This window comes from Stegostoma tigrinum, chromosome 9 (assembly GCF_030684315.1).
Source record: "Stegostoma tigrinum isolate sSteTig4 chromosome 9, sSteTig4.hap1, whole genome shotgun sequence".
In the NCBI taxonomy this organism is placed as follows: Eukaryota; Metazoa; Chordata; class Chondrichthyes; order Orectolobiformes; family Stegostomatidae; genus Stegostoma; species Stegostoma tigrinum.
Window position 1 is genome coordinate 56101862 of NC_081362.1, and position 26015 is coordinate 56127876.

Below are 26015 nucleotides of genomic sequence, written 5' to 3' on the forward strand. Positions count from 1 at the left end.
ATGTGCCACTCCTGAAATTTCATCAACTGCTGTTTGAAATACTCCCACATGTCCAATGTGTTTTTACCCTCAAACAGCTGCCTCCAATCAACTCTCCCCAGTTCCTGCTGAATATTGTTGTAGTTCGCTTTCCCCTAGTTAAACACCTTTGCCTGAGGACTGCTGTTATCCTTATCCATGAGTAGCTTAAAACTCACAGTACAACTCCCGAAATTGTATCCCCCACCACCCTGAAACTTCAATCAACTGACTGGGATCATTTCCCAAAACTAGGTCCAGTATAACCCCTTCCCTGGTTGGGCTGATTACATACTGTGTCAAGAACCCTCCTGAATGATCCTTACAAATTCTGCTCCATCTAAGCCCATAGCACAAAATGACCCCAGTCATTACAGGGAAAGTTAAAATCATCCACCACAATAACCCAATAAAAGCCAAAAGAACTGCGGATGCTGTAAATCAGGAACAAAAATAAAGTTGCTGGAAAAGGTCTGGCAACATCTGTGAAGGAAAAAACAGAGTTAATGTTTCAGGTCTGGTGAATCTTCCTCAGAACTGTTCTGAGGAAGGGTCACCAGACCCGAAACGTTAACACCACAATAACACTGCTGTTTTTACATTTTTCCAAAAATCTGGCTACATATCTCCTCTTCTATCTCCCGCTGGCTGTTGGGGTGCCTGTAGCATGCCCCCAGCATTGTGATTTCACTTTTCCTATTCCTGAATTCTACCCATACTGCCTCACTGTCTCCTGCACCCCTTTTACATCACATCTGAAACATCTAAATCATGGGACATTCAGTGGCCATTCCTGGCCCAGTCTCTGTAATTGCAATAATGTCATAGCCCCAAGTATAAACCAAGGCTTTGAATTCATCTACCTGGCCAGTTATACTTCTCACATTAAAATAAATGCATTTCAGACCACCTGACCTGCACTTTTCAACTGCATTTCCCTGCATGTTCTTAGTAATATTTGCCCTGGGTTCTACCTCTTCCTGAATTTCTGCATCTGTTGCCCTACTCCTCTGGTTCCCATCCCCCTGCCACACTAGTTTAAACCCTTCCCAACCATTCTTCCAAGTACTCTTCTAAGGGCATAAGTCCCAGTACTGCCCAGGTGGAACCCATCCAGTTTGTACAGGCCCCACCTCCTCCAGAACTGTTTTCCAATACTACATGAATCTGAAGCCCTCCTCTCGCACCATCTTTTCAGTGATGTGTTCATCCTATATATCCTACTGTTTCTACTCTGTCTAGCTCATGGAATAATTCTGAGATAACTATCTTTGAGGTCTTACATTTCAACCTTCTTCCTAGTTCTCTATATTCTGCTTTTAAGGCCTCATCCCTTTTTTTTAACCTATGTCAATGTGTACCACAACCACTAGATGTTCGCCCTCCATCTCCAGAATGTCCTGCAACTGCTCTGAGTCATCCAGAACCCTAGCATTAGGGAGGCAACACACCATCCCAGACTCTCTTTTGAGGCTACAGAAATGTCTATCTATTGCCCTTACAATTGAATCTCCTATTAACTATAGCATTTCTACACCTATTTCTCCCTTCCTCTGCAGCAGAGCCAACCATGGTGCCATGAATTTGGCTGTCGCTGTCATCCCTGAGAGGCCATTCCCCTCTCTAGTATCCAAAACGGTATTTCTGTTTAGCAGAGGAATAGCCACAGGAGATTCCTGCACTGCCTGCTTAGCCCTCCTGCTCTGCCTGGTGGTCACCCATTCCCTGCCTGCCTGTAGAGTCTGAATCTGCAATGTGACTACGTCTGCACAAGTGCTATTCACAACACTCTCTGCCTCATGAATGCTCCAGAGTGCCCCCAGATACCACTCCCACTCAGGTTTCCAGGAGCTACAACCGGAGACACTTCTTGCACACATGCAGATCCCAGGCACTGGAAATGTGCCCAGCTTCCACATCGAGCAAAAGGAGCAGACTGCAATTTGGATCTCTCCTACCATGTCTTACCCCTTTAACTTGATTAATCCTTACAATGTCAAATACTCCTTTTTTTCTTGCTTCTGATGCTTTCTGCTCCAATAACAATTTCTTAAAACTTACCTGTCACTCACCAACAAGAGTTACCAGAAACTGTTCAGGCTCATACTCCCTTACCTGCTGGAACTCTCGCTGCCGAACTTCCTCTCATGATGTTCTGTCTCTTCTCCCTTGAACCAAGCCTCTCCTTTTGTTTAAGATGTTAGATGTGATTCTGCAGTTGGATGGTATTTGTTGGATAATCTTGAGTGTGTGAAGAATTCTGCCAGGAGCCAATATGAGATTGCTGAGATAACAAGGTGTAGAGCTGGATGAACACAGCAGGCCAAGCAGCATCAGAGAAGCGGGAAGGCTGACGTTTTGGGCCTAGACCCTTCTTCAGAAAGGGTCTCGGCCTGAAGCGTCAACCTTCCTGCTCTTCCGTTGCTGCTTGACCTGCTGTGTTCATATAGCTCTACACCTTGTTATCTCAGATTTTCCAGCATCTGCAGTTCCTACTATCTCTGAAACAATATCAGATTGCCAGTCAGGCTGTCAGTGTGGTGTACTTGTATGTACTGGAAGCTAGAGATATTAAACGCATGGTTCTGTTATTTGTAGACAGATGGAACACTTACATATATTGCACCAGCTTCAACTCCACAAAGTAATGATACCAGCTTATTTCTAAGGATAATCCTAACAAAGCTGGCGGTTAAGTGATATTCACCATTGAATGCTTTATTGTCTACGGTAACACCTCTACCAACCTGAATCCACTACAACCAATCAGCACTCTCCTTTCATGTAGCATAAATGTTGGTTTTCTCCTTTATTGATGGTTTTGCCAATTAACCTCACAGTACAATGGGGCCTTGATCAGATGGGTTGATGGGCTGAGGGGTGGCGGATGGAGTTTGATCTAGCTAAATGTGAGATGCTACATTTTGGTAGTTCGGATCAGGACAGGACTTAAACACTTCATGGTAACATCCTGGGAAGTGTTGCTGAACAAAGTTACTTTGTGGCACAGGTTCATAGTTCCTTGAAAGTGGAGTCGCAGGTAGATAGGATAGTGAAGACGGTATTTTGTCTGCTTGCCTTTATTGGTCAGGGCATTGAGTATAAGAGTTGGGAGGTCATGTTGCAGCTGCACAGGACATTAGTTAGGCCACATTTAGAATATTGTATTCAATTCGGGTATCCCTTCTATAGGAAAGATGTTGTTAAACTTGAAAGGGTTCAGAAAAGTATGTTACCAGGATTGGCGAGTTTGAGCTATAAAGAAAGGCTGAATAGGCTATGGCTGTTTTTCTGGAGAGTTGGAGGTTGAGGGGTGACCTTATAGAGATTTATAAAATCATAAGCATCAGAGATGAATAGTCATGTCTTTTTCCCAGGGTAGGTGAGTACAAAACTAGAGGGCATAGGTTTAAGTTGAGAGGGGTAAGAGTTAAAAGGGATCTGAACTGCCAATAACAACATTTAAAAGGCAAATGGATTGGTAAATGAAAAGGAAGGGTTTGGAGGGATATGAGCCAAATGCTTGCAAATGGGACTGGATTCATTTAGGATATCAGATCTGCTTGGAAAAGTTGGACCGAAGGGTCTGTTTTTCTGCTGTATATTTCTATGACTCTATGACCTGATGAGTGCAAGATGACAAGCATCGTCAAACCGTGTCTTCTTCAGCAATGCTCAGTTTCTGTCCTACTAAATAACTATCTGAAAGCTATCAGGTGAAATGAGAGTACACAACAGTGATAGTTCTATAGAGGAGAAAGATGTCACCAATGTACAGACTTCAGAGTTTCTAGTCAGTCTAATTCAAATTATAGCTCTCTCGTGGGCTCAAGAAAGAGCAGTTATTTTATTGCTATGAAGCTTAAATCCAAAATTAGGGCCTAGATTTTTTGCCACGATGACAAGCCTCTCCGTTATGAACAAATGAGCACAGAAATCATAAGTCATGCCTCTGAACATGGCAGTTCCCATTCCTGTGGTAAGGTTGGTATGGGATGGGCTGGGATTTATCGGTATACATGGAAGTTGCCCATTGAAGACCTCAGCTGTTTTCACTGAGATGTGGCTTTGGTGGTTTTGAAACAAAACAAAGAAACAAAGAAACCTACAGCACAGGAACAGGGCCTTCGGCCCTCCAAGCCTGCGCCGATCAAGATCCTCTGTCTAACCTGTCATCTATTTTCTAATGGTCTGTGTCCATTTGCTCCCTGCCCATCCATGTACCTGTCCAAGTATATCTTAAAAGACGCTAACGTGTCTGCATCTACCACCTCTGCTGGCAACGCGTTCCAGGCGCCCACCACCCTCTGTGTAAAGAACTTTCCACGCATATCTCCCTTAAACTTTCCTCTTCTCACTTTGAACTCATGACCCCTAGTAATTGAGTCCCCCACTCTGGGAAAAAGCTTTTTGCTAACCACCCTGTCTATACCCCTCATGATTTTGTAGACCTCAATCAGGTCCCCCCTCAATCTCCGTCCTTCTAATGAAAATATTCCTAATCTATTCAACCTCTCTTCATAGCTAGCACCCTCCATACCAGGCAACATCCTGGTGAACCTCCTCTGCACCCTCTCCAAAGCATCTACATCCTTTTGGTAACATGGCGACCAGAACTGTACACACTACTCCAAAATGTGGCCGAACCAAAGTCCTATACAACTGCAACATGACCTGCTAACTCTTGTACTCAATACCCCGCCCAATGAAGGAAAGCATGCCATATGCCTTCTTGACCACCCTATTGATTTGCGTTGTCACCTTCAGGGAACAATGGACCTGAACACCCAGATCTCTCTGTTCATCAATTTTCCCTAGGACTTTTCCATTTACTGTATAGTTTGCCCTTGAATTTGATCTTCCAAAATGCATCACCTCACATTTGGAATATGAAACTGAAAGTGTACAGATTAGATCTGAAAGAGCAGGGCTGCATTTTGCATTTCTTCAGAGAGCCAGCTACTGGTTTGAAATATTAACACTTCACTTTGGATTTGGTCCTGGCACACTTTTGGGGAGATCAAATGTCCTTTCGTGGATGTCAGGTGCACTTTGCAGGATATAAAGTGCCCTTTCAAATATTTAAAAGTAGGCATAAGTGTATGTCAAAGGTGCATAATGTTATTACCATCAAGCTTATCGGAGCTGTCAATAGACTTGTCAGTTCTAATAATGAAATATAATCAATGTTCTACATTAAAGCAAATTACACAACAAAAACATGCTGCAAAACTGTGCCCATAAAATGCTCGCAAGTGAACATGCCTACGTATTTGTCCAAACGTCAGACCAGAAGAGGTGATCAGCCTGCTGTACCCCCAAACTCTCAGTCATCAAGCAGACAAGCTTCTTCCTGAGCAAGCTAATGGTGCTTTGAAGCAAGCTTTCTTAATACCCTTTCCATACCCAGAAGCTGTGCATTCAAATATCCAGTCTCCAGCAAGTGATCAGTTTGAACACTGGCAAACATCACACATGTGTCATGTTTTCCACATCAATTCGATCAATTAACTCATTAGAACCTGCTTATGTCTCCTGGAAGGAGGCTTATCGCTTGCTTTTAATGAACTTTGACCTCAGCTGTAGCTTGCTTGCATTTTATGTCATCCAACCAACTGTGTGATATTTACACAGAACAATTCCATGACAATCACAAATTCAGCTGATAAATAGTCCACATCTGATTCATTGTGTCTATTTAAAACAATGCTTCAGCTTTTCTGGAGCTTCTGTGACTGCTCACTTCATTACTGCTGAGTTACAATACTTGATGTAAACACACACACACATGTTCTGTTTGCAGAACACAGAAACAGATTAACCAGTGGCCTTTCTACTTATTATTAGGTCTATTTCTAATCATTTCATCAATCATAATCACCTGGTTTCATATGATTTCTGCTAATTTTATTTAATTTCATTTAACTTCATTTCAGCTAACCCAGCAAATTTTAGGTTAATGTATATTATTACTGGATTCTGGACACAATGGATTTCAAAACTTTTCATTATTTATTGTGCACTCAGTCAAAGGTTTGAAATGAAAATAAAAAGTAAAGGTGGTAAACCAAAAACAGCAAAGATGATGGAGACAAAATGAGGGCAGATATTAAACTGTCAAATGGTTGGTTCAATGTTGAACGTTGTAACTTGCCCAGTTGAGGGGTGAGGTGCTGTATCTCAAGCTTGTGCTGAGCTTCATTGGAACAAATTGCGACCAAAGACAGAAAGGTCAGGTCAGAAGGTGGAAAATGGAACTGAAACTCAAGGTTATATTTTCAAACTGAGTGGAGGTGTCTGCAAAGTGGCCTCCCCAATCTTCAATTGCTCTCCATGTAACAGAGGAGAGCACATCATAAGCAGTGGGTAGAGTGTACTAAAAAGAAATGCAAGTAAATTGCTCTTTCACTTGAAAGGGGTGTTTAATGTTTTGGATGGTGTAAAGAGGGGTAGTAAAATGGAAGGTGTTGCATCTCTTGTGCTTTTGTGGAAAGTTGCAGTGGGAAAGAGTGAGGGAGTCAGGATGATAAAGGACGTAACCAGAGTGTCATGGAGAGAACAGTCCCTGCTGGTGACCGGATGGTGTGTTTGGTGGTAGCGACACATTGAAGCTAAAGGAAATAGTGGAGCATAATCTGTTAAAAGTGAGGACAAGGGAAACCTTATCATGGCTCTCAATGTGAGGGGAAGGCATGAGTAAAGTATGTGAAATAGATCAGAGCCAGCCATGCTGGAAGGGGTAGGAGTCTTATGTCACTGCCTCTTAACGGTATTCCTTTTTAATGGCATTAGTTTAGGAGGCTACTAGTTTCATTTGGAGAAGGATGGGCACTTAACGCTCCAGTAGAAGACAGGTTTAATTCTAGTGAGCAGTCAATAGTCTATCACATATTATAAAATAGCCAGTTACATTGCATGTAAGATACATAATTATCTCTTGTGAGATATCAGGCTTAACTTAAGTGAAAGATGACAGCTACTAAAACATTTCTAAACAGCAGTAGCAACGTGCACAGAATAATAACAACTGTTTAGAAATTCTGGTTAGCTCCTTCTGAAGGGCAGAGCGTAACCTAGGATATCTGTTTGCTTCTTCAGGTACTAACTATCGTATACAATGTCTCCCCCCACCGACTCCAACATCCCATCTTTGATTTCATGAGTAACTGATTATTTGTTTAAGTTAATGATATAATGCTAGAGGATGAAAGGTCCAGGTACAGTTCATTGCCACATTAGACCCATGCTAGATCTATGATTTCCTGGATTCCTTTGCTGATGTGGTCCTCTGGCACTTCCCTTGAAAGATATTCAGTTTTCTCAAATCAAGACAGAGAAAATAGTTATATATCTGAAAGAATGAGTCTTCTCATTTTGATACATTAATGAGGTATACTCACATGTTGCATTCTTGCTTGTACTCTTCTGGAAATCATCATCATCATCAACATTTTATCAGATTGAATCATAGCTGGGAAAGCTGATTGTGCTGTTTTGGCACTGAACGTAAGAACTAGGAGCAGGAGTAGGCCATCTAACACCTCGAGCCTGCCCTGCCATTCAATAAGATCATGGCTGATCATTTTGTGGACTCAGCTCCATTTACCCGCCCATTCACGATAATTCTTAATTCCTTTACTGTTCAAAAATCTATCTTTGCCTTAAAATCATTCAGTGAGGAAGCCTCAACTGCTTCACTGAGCAAGGAATTCCATAGATTCTCAACCCTTTGGGTGAAGAAGTTCCTCCTCAATTCAGTCCAAAATCTGTTCCCTTTATTTTGAGGCTTTATGACCCTTAGTTCCAGTTTCACCTGCCAGTGAAAACAACCTTCCTGCTTCCATCTTATCTATTCCCTTCATATTTTTATATGTTTCTATAAGATCCCCCTTCATTCTTTTGAATTCTATTGAGTGTAGTCCAAGTCTATTCAATCTCTCCTCATAAACTAATACTCTCAAATCTGGAATCAACCTAGTGAACCTCCTTTGCACTCTCTCCACTGCCAGTACATCCTTTCTCAGGTAAGGAGACCAAAACTGTACACAATACTCAATGTGTGGTCTCACCAGTACCCTATTTAGCTGCAGCATAACTTCCCTATTTTTAAACTCCATTCCTCTAACAATGAAGCACAATATTCTACTTATCTTCTTAATTACCTGCTGCACCTGCAAACCAATGCTTTATAATTCATGCACAAGGACGTCTAGGTCCCTCTGCACAGCAGCATGCTGCAACTTTTCACAATTTAAATGATGGTCCATTTTGCTATTATTCCAACCAAAATAAATGACCTCACATTTACCAACATTGTATGCCATCTGTTCAACCCTTACCCACTCACATAATCAACCTGTATTCCTCTGCAATCCTTGCCTTACCACTCAATTTAGTGTCATCTGCGAACTCTTATACACTACACTTGGTACCCAACTCTAAATTGTTAATGTAAATTATAAACAATTGCAGTCCCAACACTGATACCTAAAGAACGCCACTAGTCATTGGTTGCCATCCAGAAAAAAAAGGTCCACACTCTTTGCTTTCTGTTATTTAACCAATCCTCTATCCATGCTAATACATTACCCTGTAACACTGTGCACCTTTATCTTACGCAGCAGTCTTTTGTGTGGCACCTTGTCAAATGCCTTCTGGAAATCCAGATACGCCACATCCACTGGTTCCCTGTTGCCCATGGCACTCATAATATTCTCGAAGAATTCCAATGAATTAGTTAAACATTACCTGTTTTTCATAAACCCATGCTGCATCTGACTGATGGGACAACTTCAATCCAGATATCACTCTTTCTTCCTTGGTGATGGATTCAGTAATTTTCCCCATTACAGAAGCTGAGCTAACGGGCCTGTAATTACCTATCTTTTGTCCACCTCCTTTATAAAACAGTGGCATCACATTTGCTGTTTTATAATTTGCCAGAATCTCTTCAGGGTCCAGCGAAATTTTGGTAAATTATCATGAGTGCATTTGTTATTTCCTCCGATATATTTTTTAGGTCCCTCAGATGCATTCCATCTGGGTCAGGATACTTGTCTAGCTGTAGTTCCATTAGCTTGCTCAACACTTAAGCGTTTAGCGATAATGTTTGTTTCTAGGTCATCATCTGCCAAGCTTCTTTGTCATCAATTGTTGGCATGTAGTTTATGTCTTCCCCTGTGAAGATTGGCACAAGATACCTGTTCAATGCCTCAGCCATTTCCTCATTTCCCATTATTAAACGCTACTTCTCATCTTTGGTCTCACCCAATGTTTGCCTTGTTTAAAACAGCTGAATTGACTCTATCAAGAATCTATCACTTAAGTCCAGGTGGTTGTACTGTCAATGATATACAATGAACAAGGTTTTGTGTGAGTGGATTAGTCGACACAGAACAGCCAGGCATGGATGCAGTGAATAAGCAGGTAGGTGTTAAATGAATGGCAATAATTTAGGCAAGCATCACTGAACAGCAGCCCAGCCCAAAGGAAGCTGGGTTCCTGTTCTTGTTTACAAAGAGTCCCCCCTGCAGCCTTTCATTGCAAGTTGCTGGAGTATGCTGCAGTGCACATGTGTACTTTGAGAACACATTGCAAATGAATAGTAGAAGTGTCAGGAGAGCCAAAGTAGGCTGACATTGGATACCAATGTCCACAAAGGAGGAGTGAGTGTAGCTGGTGCCCGTGTACCTTGTGCTGAGTTGTGTTTAATCGCAGGTAACAGGAGGTGGTTTGGAGCAAGCAGTGAGCTGAATCCACTAGACAGGACCTGCACTGGTTTCCTTCTTGAGTTTTTCTGGTGTCGAGCTTGTTTGGTAGTTTGATAAGATAGGAAGATGAATATTAGTGAGGAGAGTTCTGGCATTTGTTCACTATTTATTAAAAGATAAAAGAAGGTCAAAATTAAATGTCGAGTTGATGAAATTTTCCATGCTTAACAAAATGATCTAGAGAAGGTAAGAGGCCAGAGGGAGGTGTTCAGAGGGAAGCCACATATGTTCTGTTGACCTTTCTGTTCAGCACCATCATCTCACTCTAACTCGAAGCTGATGTCTGTATTATTGCTATTTCTTGCTCTCATAAATTCCAATCTGGTAATTCTTACTGAGGAGACCAAAAGCAGATTGGTCAACAGCTTTGCAAAATACATCCAATTAGCCTACCAGTGTGCCTCAAAGCTTCAAGTTTCTTGTCATTTTAATTCACTTGTTTGTTCAAAAGCTGATCTCCCTGACCTCACCATTCTTCACTTTTTCAATGAAACTCAACGTAAGTTTGAGGAACATCCCTTTGTGTGTCGATTGGAAACTTTAGCCATCTGGGGTTGTATTTTACCCTTTATCGTGTAAGTGACAGTTGTGTTGAGTTTTTTGGAGGGTTTCCTACTGCAGGACCTAACGAGTATTTTTCATTTAATCTTACCAAATTCACCTCATTAACAATCTACCCTGTTCAGATGGTAGCCCTCTTGTCTGATTCCAGCCCCCCTTACCATGAGCTGTTCCTAGCGCAACTTACCACTTACAAGATATTCCAGATTGACCAGCATCCCTAGTATCACCCTAAAAAGCGTATTCTGCACCCGGACATGCACTGTCAGCCCACAGCTGCCCTGCATGGTTCCTGACATTTGCCCTGGACATGGCAAACACGGGAAATTAGTGCCTGTCTTTGCAGCCAGGGACCTGGAGGATCTGCTGGACAGAAATCCCCTTCTCCCAAGACCGCAGTAGAGACCATGACACCAGACACCCTGCTTGGTCTGAGGTTACCACCGAGGTCAGTGCAGTCTCAGTGTCTGGAGGAATGCCCAGCACTGGAGGAAGAAGGTCAATGATCTTTTCCATTCCACCAAGATATGTATAATTATCTATTCTCCAATACCTTGCAGTCACTACATCTCCGTTAAAGTCTCCATCTTCCACCAAGGCTTGTGCTCTATCACTCTCACTGTTTGATATCTTCATTCACTCACTCGCTGACATCCACTTCAACCTCTGCATGACTTCTGCAGTGCCTACTCACTCACTCAGCCTAGACACCTCTCCATCAGCACCAAAAGTATGAGGCATGCCGTCCAACTTTCATTTCCCTTAATACCTGCCTCACCCTCATTCCAGAAGCAAACGGGCCACAATAAGGCAGAACGTGTCAAGATGGGTGGTGAGCTTCCCAACATTTGGCTCCTCACCCCTTATGTGGAAAGCATCCTGATTCTAACCACCCCAAGTGATTGACTCCACATATCCAAGCCTCCAGGCTGATATCAGAGGCTACCCTTGGCTTAACATGCAGGATCCCACCTAATATGGGCTTTCCCCTTAATTTCACCAAGGACCACTGACAACCTGGACAGGTTTCCTGCTTTTGTGACTATGCTCAACAGTAAGGAAAGACAGAAGTACTGTGAGCCATGTATCTTTGACTGACCAAAATGACAAGAAGAGCAAAGCAGGGCGGGGATACAGTGATCATGCAGGTAGGCTCAGTGTGAGTGAGCTCTGTGACAGGGAGCGAAGAGCTCAGAGATGCAGCCTGCTCCAGTCTGTGATCTGGGTGCACGTGGCTGAGAGCACAGTGCCCTTGCAGCAACATTACAATGACAGTTGTTAATGCAGGTATACCTGAGGTGTAGCACTGAAGTACAGCAGAAGATTGTAGGTGGAATGGATATATGTCATTTGGGTTCTTAGAGGTTGATATGTAGGATGTCAATATTGATGGATGTGGGATGTATGTTACTGTTGTCTATTGATTGTGCCCTAGGTGGAAATGGTCATGGATTTGGAAGATGCTGTCTAAGGAGCCTTAGTGAATTTCTGCAGTGCACCTTGAACATAGGACTGAACATTGGTGATAGTCTGAGAGTGAATGCAATGCCAATCAAGTGGGCTGCTTTGTCCTGGATGGTGTCAGGCTTCTTGAGTGTTGTTGGAACTGCATTGATCCAGGCAAATGTGGAGTGTTCCACCACACTCCTGACTTGTGCCTTATAGTTAATGGACAGGCTTTTGGGAGTAAGGAGGTGCATTGCTCACCACAATATTTCTGTGCCCTGAATTCCTCTATATATATGGCTAGTCCTGTTCAGCTTCTGGTTAAAGCTGCATGATAAACCCCCTTGGGAAGAGATTCCCTCCTTCTTTAACAACTTATGCCCAAAAGAAATGCCACTGGCAGCAAATGAGGGACCCATGAGAAACTTTCCATACTTTACTGCAACTTACCTATCCTACTCTCCATGGTCTTCCTGGCAATTCTACACAGATGTATCATTATGCAACAGTTCAGGCCGTAGGTCTACCATCATTGTCCTAGGCTAGTTATGGATTGCCATGTCTGCTAGTTAAGTTCTATCTTTAGAATGAATTAAAGACGATAGGGACTTACTAAAAATGTATAAATGCTCATTATTGCCTATTGGCTCTTAATTCCTAGAACGTGATTGGTAAAATTAGAATTTCATTAACTTCATTTTACATAAATCTATCAATATGATTTTCTGCAACATTGTACTGACAAATCTTTTATCATTGCACCAATTATTATTGTTACATTTTTACCAAAATATAAAATCTTATACTTACAGATATCAATTTCCATCCAAGTGTTTCCTTTCCTGTAATCAACAACTTTCCTTTACAGCTTTATTTGGCTTTCTAAAGAATTAACAATATCTCTTATTATCGTTATAATCTGCACATTTTCACACCAGGTCTTTAATAAGTTCCTGCAATACATAATGTGCAGAAATCACTCTAAAGCTGAACTTTGTGGGACTTATGGAAGAAACATAATATGTTATTCTCTTCCAAATTGCATCTTCCTTAATCATTTCCAATAAATCCCCATATCATACCATATAAAAGATTCACTAAAAGTCTATGTAGACCACATCAGCTTTCCTCAACTACCATATCACTTTCCTCCTCAACAAATTATGTGAAAATTATCGAGCATGATTGTCTGTTTAGAAACCCATGCATAACTAGACAGACCTTACCATAACATCTTTTTTTAAATCTGAGCTTTGTGTGCCAACCCTATTTAAAACCTGGTCATTGTAGTTCCTGAAATTCCAATTTGTTTGTCATTTTGTGTTTTACTCAGTTTGCTGGGTTCAGTGTTAAGGGTAACACTATGTAAATTTCATCAATGTGGGAACAACTTGTTTTACTAAATTCAAAGCACCAATTTCTATCACTGCTCTCAACCATCACCACCACTACCCGCAACTTCCCCTCACTATGAGATTACACCGGACCTTTAAATGCTACTGATTCAGGTCCATAAATTACAGGCACTTCACTTCATAATGGAGTCATCTCCCATTCAAATCTTCTACTTGAGCTTTAGGTATGAGATGTAGAGGTCATGTTCAACACCATCTGCATCTATTTGCACATAAAACGATAAAAAGAGAACATTTTACATTGTGCTTGTTTACAAACCATCAAAATTAATCCAATTATGCAATGTTGAGATGACACAAATTTGTGCCTGTGAATGCATAATTTTCTTTGGAGCTTGAATGTTGTTTTTCACATATAATAATTTTAAAACTCCACTTATTAATTTAACATTTTGAATATGGTAAAAGGAGAAAATTTCACTCAAGCATTTTCGTTTTCAATGTTTGCTTTCTGCTGATGCTTGAATTTTCTACTGAAGCATAGTGTCTGAAAGAAAGCCTTACTGCCATGTATGGTTTGTGTTTTCAGTTCTTGATCCAGTATGAACAGAAGTCTCTGTAATTAGACTAGCACACAATGGCATTGTAAAAACTATTCTCCAATTTCACAGTGGGGCCTTTATTGTGACAATTAGTACTGCTAGTTTATATTTCTTAAAGAAAGAGGAAGGGGAATATGTTGATGGATATTTCGTCCATTATTCTACGTTCACAATTATGATGGGTTAATAACTACAAATTATTTTCACAGTCAACTTAACATTGTACGACATAAATTTTCACCGCTTCTTTTTACTGTTGTGTGTTATACACAGAACAGAAACCGTCTCTCGCAACACTAAAGCAGTTTATGTTTCACAACATGGCAGTCAAAACTTTTATTCTAATCACTGGTTGTTTTTAATTCTTTGATTTATGGTGAAGTTTGGAGCAACATATTCAGATAGTAATTTTCACTCCTGCCATTTGGTTTTTTAAACACATCAAAGATAATTCTCTTCAACTTGAGGGGAGTGCAGCATACACAACCTAACTATTAATGTCTCCTAATTTGATCTCCATGTGGGATCCATCGCCATCATCTGGAAACTGCTTGCATCCAATTTGCCACTTTAAAAACATTGATCTTTAATACTGAAAGCAATGTGCAATCATATGTAACTTTGTGTTGTGCTGCCAGTCAGCATATATCAAATGGCTGTGGTAAGTAAAAATAGAACAAGAAATTCCATTCACCTCTTTACACCTGGTTTGCACTGTGACAATACAAAATCTGTTTCCCATAGACTCAATGTCAATTATTTTACTCTCTTTTGATGAAAACTACCGTAAAAAGAATTCTATTTGAAATGTTGCAGAGTTTACTAATTCATTGCTCTCATTGCCACCATTCATTCATGAAGATTTTCGGAAAAGATTTTCTTTATCTTTGAAAGTATAATTGAATCCCATTGGTTAAAACTGTTAGCTGCAGATGCTGGAGCTCTGAAATTCAAAATGAAGGTAATGGAGAAACTCGGGTCTGTCAGCATCTAGAGAGAAAGCAAAAGGATTAACATTTTGTGTCCAATGACTCTTCTTTGGAACAGTTCCAAAATGTTCCAAATATCACTGAAACATCCAATTGAAATATTTTGTTGAAGCTTTTCATCTTGCATTCATCAGGGCAATTTGCAAGAAATACCAAAGTAGAGGGTAAACAACATTAATGTTGCATGAGAGGAAACTGCTGATTGGTTGGCAAGTGAACTCCGATTGGTAGAAGCACTGCCATGGACATTCCATAAATGCAACAAAATATATGATGGTTTTTGACCTCCTAGCAATGGAAACCAGTTTGATTTATTGTTTGATTTGATTTACATTGTAGTGATCTTGTGTTTTACTCTCATATCCATTAGATGAGAAAAAATGACCATGTACATTTAAAAAACATTGCCTTAAAGACAGTATTTTCCTTGTCCTAGGTATGGCTGCAAATAGCAGAGAATTTTCTCCTTAATTCCCCTTGAATTCTGTTTTGCTAGATTTCCTTGATGCCATACTCAAATGTTGCCTCAATTTCAAAGGCAGTTACTCTCAGCTGAGACGTTCAGCTCTTGGACTATATCTGAACTAAGGCTCTGTGAATTTAGGAGCTGAGTGGCCATGGTGGAACACAAACTGAGCATCAGTGGACAGGTTTTTGTTCAACAAGTGCCACTCGATAGCATTGTCAATGACCTCTTCCATTACTATCATGGTGATTGAAATAGACTGTAGGGCCATATTTGGCAGGTTGAAATTGCTCACTTTTGTGCAGAGGGCTATCTGGGCAATTTTCGGTGTTTTCAGGTGGTTGTCTGTGTTAAAGGTGTACTGCAACAACTTAATTAAGGCCACAACTAATGATCAAGCACATCTCTTAAATACTATTGGCAGAACGTTGTCAAGGCCCATAGGCTTTGCAGTATCCAGTGCCTCCAGCTGCTTTGATATTACATGGAAAGAATCAAACTGGCTGAAGACTGGCATTGCTGCTGGCAGCATCAGCAGGCTAACACAGATCATTTACTTGTTACCTGTGGTTGAACATTGTTGTATATATTATTGCTGGTATGCCATTTCTGGAACCTCAATCTCTAAATATTTGATTGTCTATCATCATTCATAGCTGGATGTGATGGGACTGCAGAGCTTAGATCTGATCTGTTGACTGTGCAATCACTTAGTTCTGTCCATTGCATGCTGCCTCTGCTGTTTGGGTACACTGATGAAAGAAGCTAGGATGTTATGGAAACTGGGACATTACTATTCTATAACTATGACAATGTCAGAGTGTTCCTTGATTAGTCTGTGGAACAGATCTCCCAATCTTGGCATAAATCCCCCAAGTGCTGGTGATGAGGAATTCATAGGACTGACAGGACAGAGTGTACTTTTGTTGTGTCTGAATCCAATGTCTGACCTGATTCTGGGAGCTCTTTGAGATTTTATTTTTATTTTACTTAAAAGGAATGATTGCGTCATTTGTCTTAAAATAGAGGCATATTGTTTGATTTGATTTACATTGTAGTGATACAGTGTTTTACGCTCATATCCATTAGATGAGAAAAGATGGCCATGTACATTTAAAAGGCATTACATTAAAGACAGTATACATGTAGCTGAGCCAGTGGACAGAAATCCACTGCAGATTCAGGCTGATAACTCAACCAGCATTTGGCCATTCGCTGCCGTCCAATAGACAGCAATAAGTTATTGCACATTGCAGAATTAATCGAACCTTTCATTCTTCCCTCACCTGGAATATTAAGTAGAACATAGAACATAGAACATTACAGCACAGTACAGGCCCTTCAGCCCTCGATGTTGTGCCGACCTGTCATACTGTTCTCAAGCCCATCTAACCTACACTATTCCAAATGCTTGTCCAATGGCGACTCAAATGTACCTAAAGTTGGCGAATCTACTACCGTTGCAGGCAAAGCGTTCCATTCCCTTACTACTCTCTGAGTAAAGAAACTACCTCTGACATCTGTCCCATATCTTTCACCCCTCAATTTAAAGCTATGCCCCCTCATGCTCGCCATCACCATCCTAGGAAAAAGGCTCTCCCTATCCACCCTATCTAACCCTCTGATTATTTTATATGTTTCAAATGAATTCCTTTGTTAGAAATGCCATTTTACTTTTATTAATAAGCCTTAATATCTTGCATTTATGTACACCTGATTTTTGTGATTGGCATAAGCACATCAGGTCTGTTCTTAAGAGGATATCTGGATGTGCCTTTTTCGTTTGAAAGAGGAAGCTCCATGATATTTGCGTATAAAAGAGGCAATGACACATTGGATAAACAGTACAAATGGGAATAAATAGGTAACTTAATAGATTTTTCCTTTAATGAAAAGGGCTGGCATGAGATGCTGGAAGCGAAGTGACAATACCCTCTTAGGCATTGTTACCCTGATCTATTCAACTACAAATGGATAGGCGATAAGTACCTCTAAGTACACCTAAAAGAGATAGTGCCTTGTAATCATTGTTTCAACAATTGACAATTGTTTACACAACAACAGCATGCTTTGTTCTGATTTGAATAATAAACATGCTTAAATACCAGAGTGACAATAGAAATATAATTGAAATATAGTTTAAAGCACTCGACAAACATTGCAAGATACGTTTATTTTTAGTAAAATTCTATCCATACATGTTGCTTTTCAAAGTAATAAATTCAACATATTGTGTCTCAAATGTGTTCTGACCTGATATAAGCAATACTTATACTTGGAAACTGCTGACAACATAATGCCTTCTGATGGCAGCAGCGGCATAGCTGAGAGCAGCAGGAGCCAGAGTAACAGCTCCAATGGCCTCACTTTACATCATGGTGCTCATACAAAAAAGGGGATCGGTAAGCCGGGTGGTTGGCTTGCAATTCAGAGTGCCATTGACAGCATGGGTTAAATTCCTGCACCAGCTGAGATCTCCTCCCACCTGAGGCAATGGTGACCCTCAGGTTAAACCACCATCAGTTGACTCTCTCCAAGAGAGAGGAGCCCTATGGTCCCGTAGGACTAGCTAGTATAAAAATGGCTGGAGAATCTGGAGGGCAGGCAAAAAGGGGACAAGGCCATGGCTCTTGTAGAAATGAAAGAAGAGTTCGTAATTTCAAGATCATAAATCTCCTCAGTTGGATGAGAACTAGATTTCCATGGAAAGAAATCTTGTTAATATTCCACTACATGTCTCTGTCATCTAAGAATTGTGCCTTCTATTTTAGTATTGCCTGCCAATGATTATATATGATTCCCCAAATCCTGACGACAATGCGCAAAGCACAATTATTTTGGAGAATGATGGAATACTCACTACTTGCCTAGATGAGATATACGGGAACAACATCACCTACAAGTTCTCCTCCAAGTCATTCACCATCCTGTCTTGGAAATATGACACCTTCCTTCAGGGCCATTGGGTCAAAACCTTGAGCCTTCCTCCCTAACAGCATTATGATGGTGCCTACATCAAATGGGCTGCAACAGTTCATGGAGACAACCCACCACCTTATGAAGGACACCCAGGATGAGCAATAAATGATAGACCAACCAGAGAGGCTGCATCCCATAAATGACTTAAAATGGTTCACCAAAATACAAGAAGCTGAACAGTAACCAAATAAAATCAATGCATTTGGTTGGCGCCCCACCCACCACTGACATGCAGTGGATTCTGTGTGTATCATCTCAAAATGCACTGCAGCAACTCGCCAAGCCTCAATCAATAAGAAACTCAAAAACTCTAACACCTAAAAGGACAAGAGCAGTGGAGGCAACCAGCTCCTGTAAACTTACCTTCGAGCCATGCTACTTTGGAATGATATTGCTTTTCCTCATTGCCGTGGGTTCAAAATGCTGGAAATCCTTTACAGCATTATGGGAAATTCTACAGCAGATGAGTTAGCAGCCCGTCAAAACAATGACTTATCATCATCTTTGCAGAAAAAGTTAGGGATGGGCAACAAATATTGGTCTTTCCATTGATGCTTCCATTCCCTGAAAGAATTAAAACAATTGCTTCTAACTCCGAAACCAAGTCATTGGTGCTCACAATGAATAGAACTTGTCCCACTAAAGAATCCCGTGTGACAAAATCTGTATGTGATACTCTGTCAATGCCCCTTACTGAGCGGGGCGGAAGTTGAACTTTGATGCAGCTGTTTTCTGGGATTAAAAATGAACACAAGGTCTCATTTGGGTGACTAATATTCTGCAGCCCAGAGACATCTGGAAGAAATCCAAATGCCATTCTTCACTTGCCTAAAACCTGGTCTGCATGTGTTCTTTAAGTATAGACAAAATCTATAAATGAGTTGCACTAAAAAGGTAAGTATATTTTTAGAAGATTAATTTCAACCAGGTAAAGTAGAAATGATCATCCCAGCTTTATTACTTAAGGCACAAGTCAGGAATGTGATGGAATAGTCTAACCATGCCTGGCAAACAGTTTCAAAAGCATTCAAGAAGCTTGACACCACCCAGGATAAAGCAGCCCAATCACCAGCTTCATCATTTATTCCCTCCACCACAAACAGGTAGTGGCAGTAATTAGAATGATCTACAAGGTGAGGTGTAGCAAAGTCATCCAGGCTCCTTCGACAACACTTTCCAATCCTGCAATCTCGAGCACTTGGAAAAACAAGGTCAAAAGATATAAAAGGAATAGCATCAACTAGAAGTTTCCTTCCAAGCCAACCTGAATTGGAACAATATCATTGTCCCTTCTGGGTCAAAATCCTGGAATTCCATTTCTAACAGCTGTGTGCATGCCCCTGCCACATTTACAGCAACAACTCAAGAAGCTGGTTCATCATCATATACCATGTCCCTGAAGCTATTTGCTCCTCATCATTAAACAAGGCTCTTCAATTCTAGTGTACTATAACGCTCTTCTGTTTACATCCATACATAATAGGCTACCAATTACAACACACCAATAAAGTGTCCAACACTTCTCTCTTTACATGCTGAGCCTAGACTGGTCTCTTCATTCCAGTTGATGTCAGAGTTATATGATTAGTTGCAGTGTCACTACTCACACAGATTTCATTCTGGCGTGCCCTCATCCTCTTTTTTTTATACATAGTCTACATTATTGCAGAAATTTGCCTTTACTTACTTAGTCTTTGTAAGCCTAACTACCATTAGCATTTTTATCATGATGACTGCTGTTATCAGAATCACCATCTCCCTCTCACTCTAACAAAATCCAAATCTCACAAACTGACATAATCTGAAGGTCTCACTAGTTGCTTAGCTTTTGTTCAATTGGGTTTCACACAAGGGTGTTGTACTGTGTATGTAGAATGTATGATGTAGTATAGCTGTCCTACATCTTGCAGAACTTGTTTAAAGCAAATACCATAGAAATTGAAAATCTGAAATGAAAAAGTAAAATGGTGGAGAAACTCAACAGTTCTGTCTGAGACTGTGGAGTGGGTTCTGAAGAAGTGTCATATCAGACTTGAAACATTAGCTCTCTACAGATACTGCCAAACCTGCCAAGCATTTTGTGCTGTGATAATAATAAACAGTCCCTCTTCTTGGCTCATGCAAAATCAATGCTCCCCTGAATTCCATCAATATGAGATCAATTTTGATCTGTTTATCCTGATGTCCAACACTTCTGACTATCTGTTTTGGCTTTAAGATAGACAGAGTTTTTTGCTGTGTCTAGAACTGCACCATTCCTATTACTTTTTACTGTGGTCTTTCCCTAGCTGTCTTACTTTCTCATGGCCTTGAGACATTATATTTAAAATGGAGTTATGTTCTAAAACTAGGACATCTGTTTTTAGGTGGCTAGTAACCATTATTCAATGGTGTTGTTCTATAACTGAGTCAAGCTAATCCCCAGTCCAGATTCTGATGAATCATTACTTCACAGTCTTGATTGTTCTTTCTATCTCTCTCTTTGACTAAGGATGGAGCAGAGAGCATATCTCTTAGTTGATGACTGCCTCCAAAGTGAACTACCTGAAATCCATATTCTTGATTCGAGGTCTACTGCCTCACATTCATTCTTCCAAGAAATCATGTATCATAAAGAACCTTTTTCAGTGCTTGGATCACCGACTCACCTGCATTTAAATGTGGTCTTGTGACTACAATCAGCCTTGAATAATAGTCAGGCCAAGCAGCATCTCAGGAGCTCCTGCAGATGCTGCTTGGCCTGCTGTGTTCATCCAGCCTCACATTTTATTATCTTGGAATCTCCAGCATCTGCAGTTCCCATTATCTTTGAATAATAGTCAACTAACTTTGTTCTAATATTGAACAAATCCATTACTAGATTTGATTTAAATGAAAACATTGGTTATGTAAGCTCTTGGCTGTGTGCAGTGCATGTTTGGCATGACAAGATGCAATCCTATATATCTTTTCAAATGCCTAGCTAGCACACTGCTCTGTACCTCATAATATCTAGATATCCCTGTAACCCTGTGGAGTTAGTGTAGGATTTCTCTTCACATTGACTTTAGTAGACCATGATTGTATAATTCTATGATATTATTGTGGTATTGTTTTTCCTCACGGTACCTTTTCAGCACTTGGTCTGCTAGACAATACCACCTCTCTTTAAAATTGTGGCAGTAGTGTGGCAATCTGATTGTGATTGCTACTGTTCAAGAATTCCAGCCCATTGTATGTTGTAAACAGTAGAATAAGTTAGAACAGAAAAAAAAGCAATTGTAATAAGACACAGCCAGTATAAAAGGATCTGATCAGATCTTGTAAGCAATAACATTCATTGTTTTCCTCAGTTATTTTACCTTCCATGAAGCATTGTGATGTCACAAGAACATAAAAAGAACTTACCTAAACATCTATAAATGCAGAAAGGCTTACCTAACATCAAATAAATTATTAATGCCTTTGATTAATGAGTCATTCCTTGGTCTGTCAAATCTGTCATAATCCTGTTGAGTAAACAAAATTACATAATACAATTATTGTATTTATTTTATAAAAATAAATTACATTGCAACAGAGTTAAGGGATGAACTTAATAGTTCACAGCACTTTTATATCTTTAAGATTAGGTTTGGAAGACTTGAGCTAAAAACCAAACCTTACTTGACAATACCACAAAATAAAAATAGTAAATTATAAATCGGCTTATTTGGTTTAACTCTTAAGAATTGATTTGTTATTTACTCAACCATCACGCTATAGAGGAATATGTCAAAATAAACTTAATTACCCAAAGAATGATGAGAATGTGGAACTTGCAACCACAGGGAGTGAGTGAATTAAATAGTATAGATGCCTTTGGGTGGTAAGTGGCAAGGCGGGAAGGGATACAATGGTGACAATGTTAGATTTAGATGCAGTTAGATGGGAGGAGGCTCATGTGTGACGTAAGCATTGGTATGGACTGGATGGACCAAATGACCCATTTCTTTTTCTTATGTAATTATTTGTTATGCCAAAACACAATAATGTGAAAATGGAAAATGCTTGAAAAGCACAGTAACCATTCAGCATTTGCAAAGAGAAGATTGGTATGCACCGGGTTCTGATAAAAGCTATTGTTATAGACCAGGCCAGACCCTCTCAAAATATTTTAAGAAGGTAGCCTAGACTCTAACTTTCTCTTATTTTAAAGGTAGATATGAAGTGGGTGTTCCGGGCGCGATGCAATTTGTCAAACCATGCGGCTTTAAGCAAAACACAATTTATTTAAACACTACAGTTGAAAACGAGCAAAAGAAAGTGGAATTTAAAATAACTTAACTATTGTAAAACTCAACCAACCCGATACAGTAACTTAACTAATTAATTGTTCTAATACAGCAACATCCCATAAACACACCCCTCGGCAAAAAAAGGTAGATTCAGACACAGATTCTTACAGGCAGGTGGAAACAACATCCAGAGAGATTTCAGAGAAAGTCAATAAGGAATCTTTTACTGAAGCTGCTACAGCTATAACAAACTGGAAGACCCTGAACTGGGACAACTGGCCACTGCCTTTCATTGTAAAACATTGTTTTATTTTTCTACTCCCTACACACTTCTGCACCTCTGCATTGACAACCTCTCTTCAAAAATACACAGGACAAACAAACTTTTCAAAGTGACAGTAAGTCACACTATACAATAGTAATGTTTGCCTTTTGTTTTTATTTTGGACTCCGAAACCAGCAAAACCAGCTGATGGAAATCTGTACTGCAGCTCCAAGCACTAACTTGCAGTTCATGCTTCCAACACATTGCAGCCTAAAAGGAATGCTATAGCCCTGCTTAACATACGAAAGGAAATGATGTTTATGATAAAATTTTCAAACGTTGCAAACCACTTACAGTTTCTAGTGTTCTTCTTGAGGCAATCCCTCAACATTGCTTCCTTCCTAGATCAATATGTTCTATGAAGTTTGAGAAGTCCACTGTGTAGCCTGCTGATATTGCCATATACAGGGCAGATGAGACTTGAACTGTTGGGTCAGTGAATTGCTTGGAGGCTTATGAACTCCCTCTGATGACTTGACTTTGCCTCTGTCCGTTCCTGACTGTTTCTTGATTTATTTGATGCCTTCCCGAATAAACCCTCTTTATTTTGTTTGAACAGAAGCTGAGTCTCCCATGAAGTAGGATGATGGATGTCTTTGGGGATTCTGTTAAGAACATCGCAAATATGTTTCCATAAATCTCTTGGGTGTCTCTTTGCCCATCTAAGTTCTGAGTGAAGCTCTTCGATGTTGTGGCCATTTCGGAGACATGGATAGAGCAGGGACAGGAATGGTTGTTGCAGGTTCCGGGATTTAGATGTTTCAGAAGAACAGAGAAGATGGTAAAAGGGGGGGAGGTGTGGCATTGTTGGTCAAGGACAGTATTACAGTTGCAGAAAGGATGTTTGGGGACTCGTCAACTGAGGTAGTATGGGCTGAGGTTAGAAACAGGAAAGGAGAGGTCACCCTGTTGGGAGTTTTCTATAGGCCTCCGAATAGTTCCAAAGATATAGAGGAAAGGATAGCAAAGATGATTCTCGATACGAGTGAGAGAGACAGGGTAGTTGTCATGGGGAACTTCAACTTTCCAAATATTGACTGGGAACACTATAGTTCGAGTACTATAGATGGGTCAGTTTTTGTCCAGTGTGTGCAGGAGGGTTTCCTGACACAGTATGTAGATAGGCCAACAAGGGACGAAGCCACATTAGATTTGGTACTGGGTAATGAGCCTGGCCAGGTGTTAGATTTGGAAGTAGGTGAGCACATTGGTGATAGCGATCACAATTCTGTTATGTTTACTTTAGTGATGGAAAGGGATAGGTGTGTACCACTGGTCAAGAGTTATAGCTGGGGGAAAGGCAATTACGATGAGATTAGTCAAGATTTAGGGAACGTAGGATGAAAAAGGAAACTGCAGGGGATGGGCACATTAGAAATGTGGAGCTTATTCAAGGAAAAGTTCCTGTGTGTCCTAGGTAAGTATGTACCTGTCAGGCAGAGAGGAAGCTGTAGAGTGCAGGAGCCGTGGTTTACGAAGGAGGTGGAATCTCCCGTCAAGAGGAAGAAGAAGGCTTATGTTAGGATGAGGTGTGAAGGCTTAGTTAGGGCGCTTGAGGGCTACAAGGTAGCCAGGAAAGACCTAAAGAGAGAGCTCAGAAGAGCCAGGAGGAGACATGAGAAGTTGTTGGTGGATAGGATCAGGGTAAACCCTAGGCTTTCTATAGGTATTTAAGGAATAAAAGAATGACGTAAGTAAGATTAGGGCCAATCAAGGATAGTAGTGGTAAGTTGTGTGTGGAGTCAGAGGAGATAGGGGAAGCACTAAATGAATATTTTTCAACAGTATTCACTCTAGAAAACGACAATGTTGTCGAGGAGAGTACTGAGATACAAGCTACTAGACTAGGTGGGATTAAGGTTCACAAGGAAGAAGTATTAGAAATCCTACAGAGTGTGAAGATAAATAAGTCCTCTGGGCCAGATGGGATTTATCCTAGGATCCTCTGGGAAGCCAGGAAGGAGATTGCCCAGCCTTTGGCATTGATCTTTAACTCATCATTGTCTACAGGAATAGTGCCAGATGACTGGAGGATAGCAAATGTGGTTCCCCTGTTCAAGAAGGGGAGTAGAGACAACCCTGGTAATTATAGACCAGTGAGCCTTACCTCAGTTGTTGGTAAAGTGTTGGAAAAGGTTATAAGGGATAGGATTTATAATCATCTGGAAAAGAATAAATTGATTAGGGATAGTCAGCACGGTTTTGTGAAGGGAAGGTCGTGCCTCACAAACCTTATTGAGTTCTTTGAGAAGGTGACCAAACAGGTAGATGAGAGTAAACCGGTTGATGTGGTGTATATGGATTTCAGCAAGGCATTCGATAAGGTTCCCCACAGTAGGTTATTGTACAAAATGCAGAGGAATGGAATTGTGGGAGATATAGCAATTTGGATCGGAAATTGGCTTGCTGAAAGAAGACAGAGGGTGGTTGTTGATAGGAAATGTTCATCCTGGAGACCAGTTACTAGTGGTGTACCGCAAGGGTCGGTGTTGGGTCCACTGCTGTTTGTCATTTTTATAAATGACCTGGATGAGGGCGTAGAAGGATGGGTTAGTAAATTTGCAGACGACACTAAGGTCGGTGGAGTTGTGGATAGTGACGAAGGATGCTGTAGGTTGCAGAGAGACATAAATAAGCTGCAGAGCTGGGCTGAGAGGTGGCAAATGGAGTTTAATGCAGACAAGAGTGAGGTGATGCACTTTGGTAGGAGTAACCGGAAGGTAAAGTACGGGGCTAATGGTAAGATTCTTGGTAGTGTAGATGAGCAGAGAGATCTCGGTGTCCATGTACACAGATCCTTGAAAGTTGCCACCCAGGTTGACAGGACTGTTAAGAAGGCATACAGTGTGTTAGCTTTTATTAATAGAGGGATCGAGTTCCGGAACCAAGAGGTTATGCTGCAGCTGTACAAAACTCTGGTGCGGCCGCACTTGGAGTATTGTGTACGGTTCTGGTCACCGCATTATAAAGAAGGATGTGGAAGCTTTGGAAAGGGTGCAGAGGAGATTTACTAGGATGTTGCCTGGTATGGAGGGAAGGTCTTATGAGGAAAGGCTGAGGGGCGTGAGGCTGTTTTCATTAGAGAGAAGAAGGTTGAGAGGTGACTTAATTGAAACATATAAAATAATCAGAGGGTTAGATAGGGTGGATAGGGAGAGCCTTTTTCCTAGGATGGTGACAGCGAGCACGAGGGGGCATAGCTTTAAATTGAGGGGTGAAAGATATAGGACAGATGTCAGAGGTAGTTT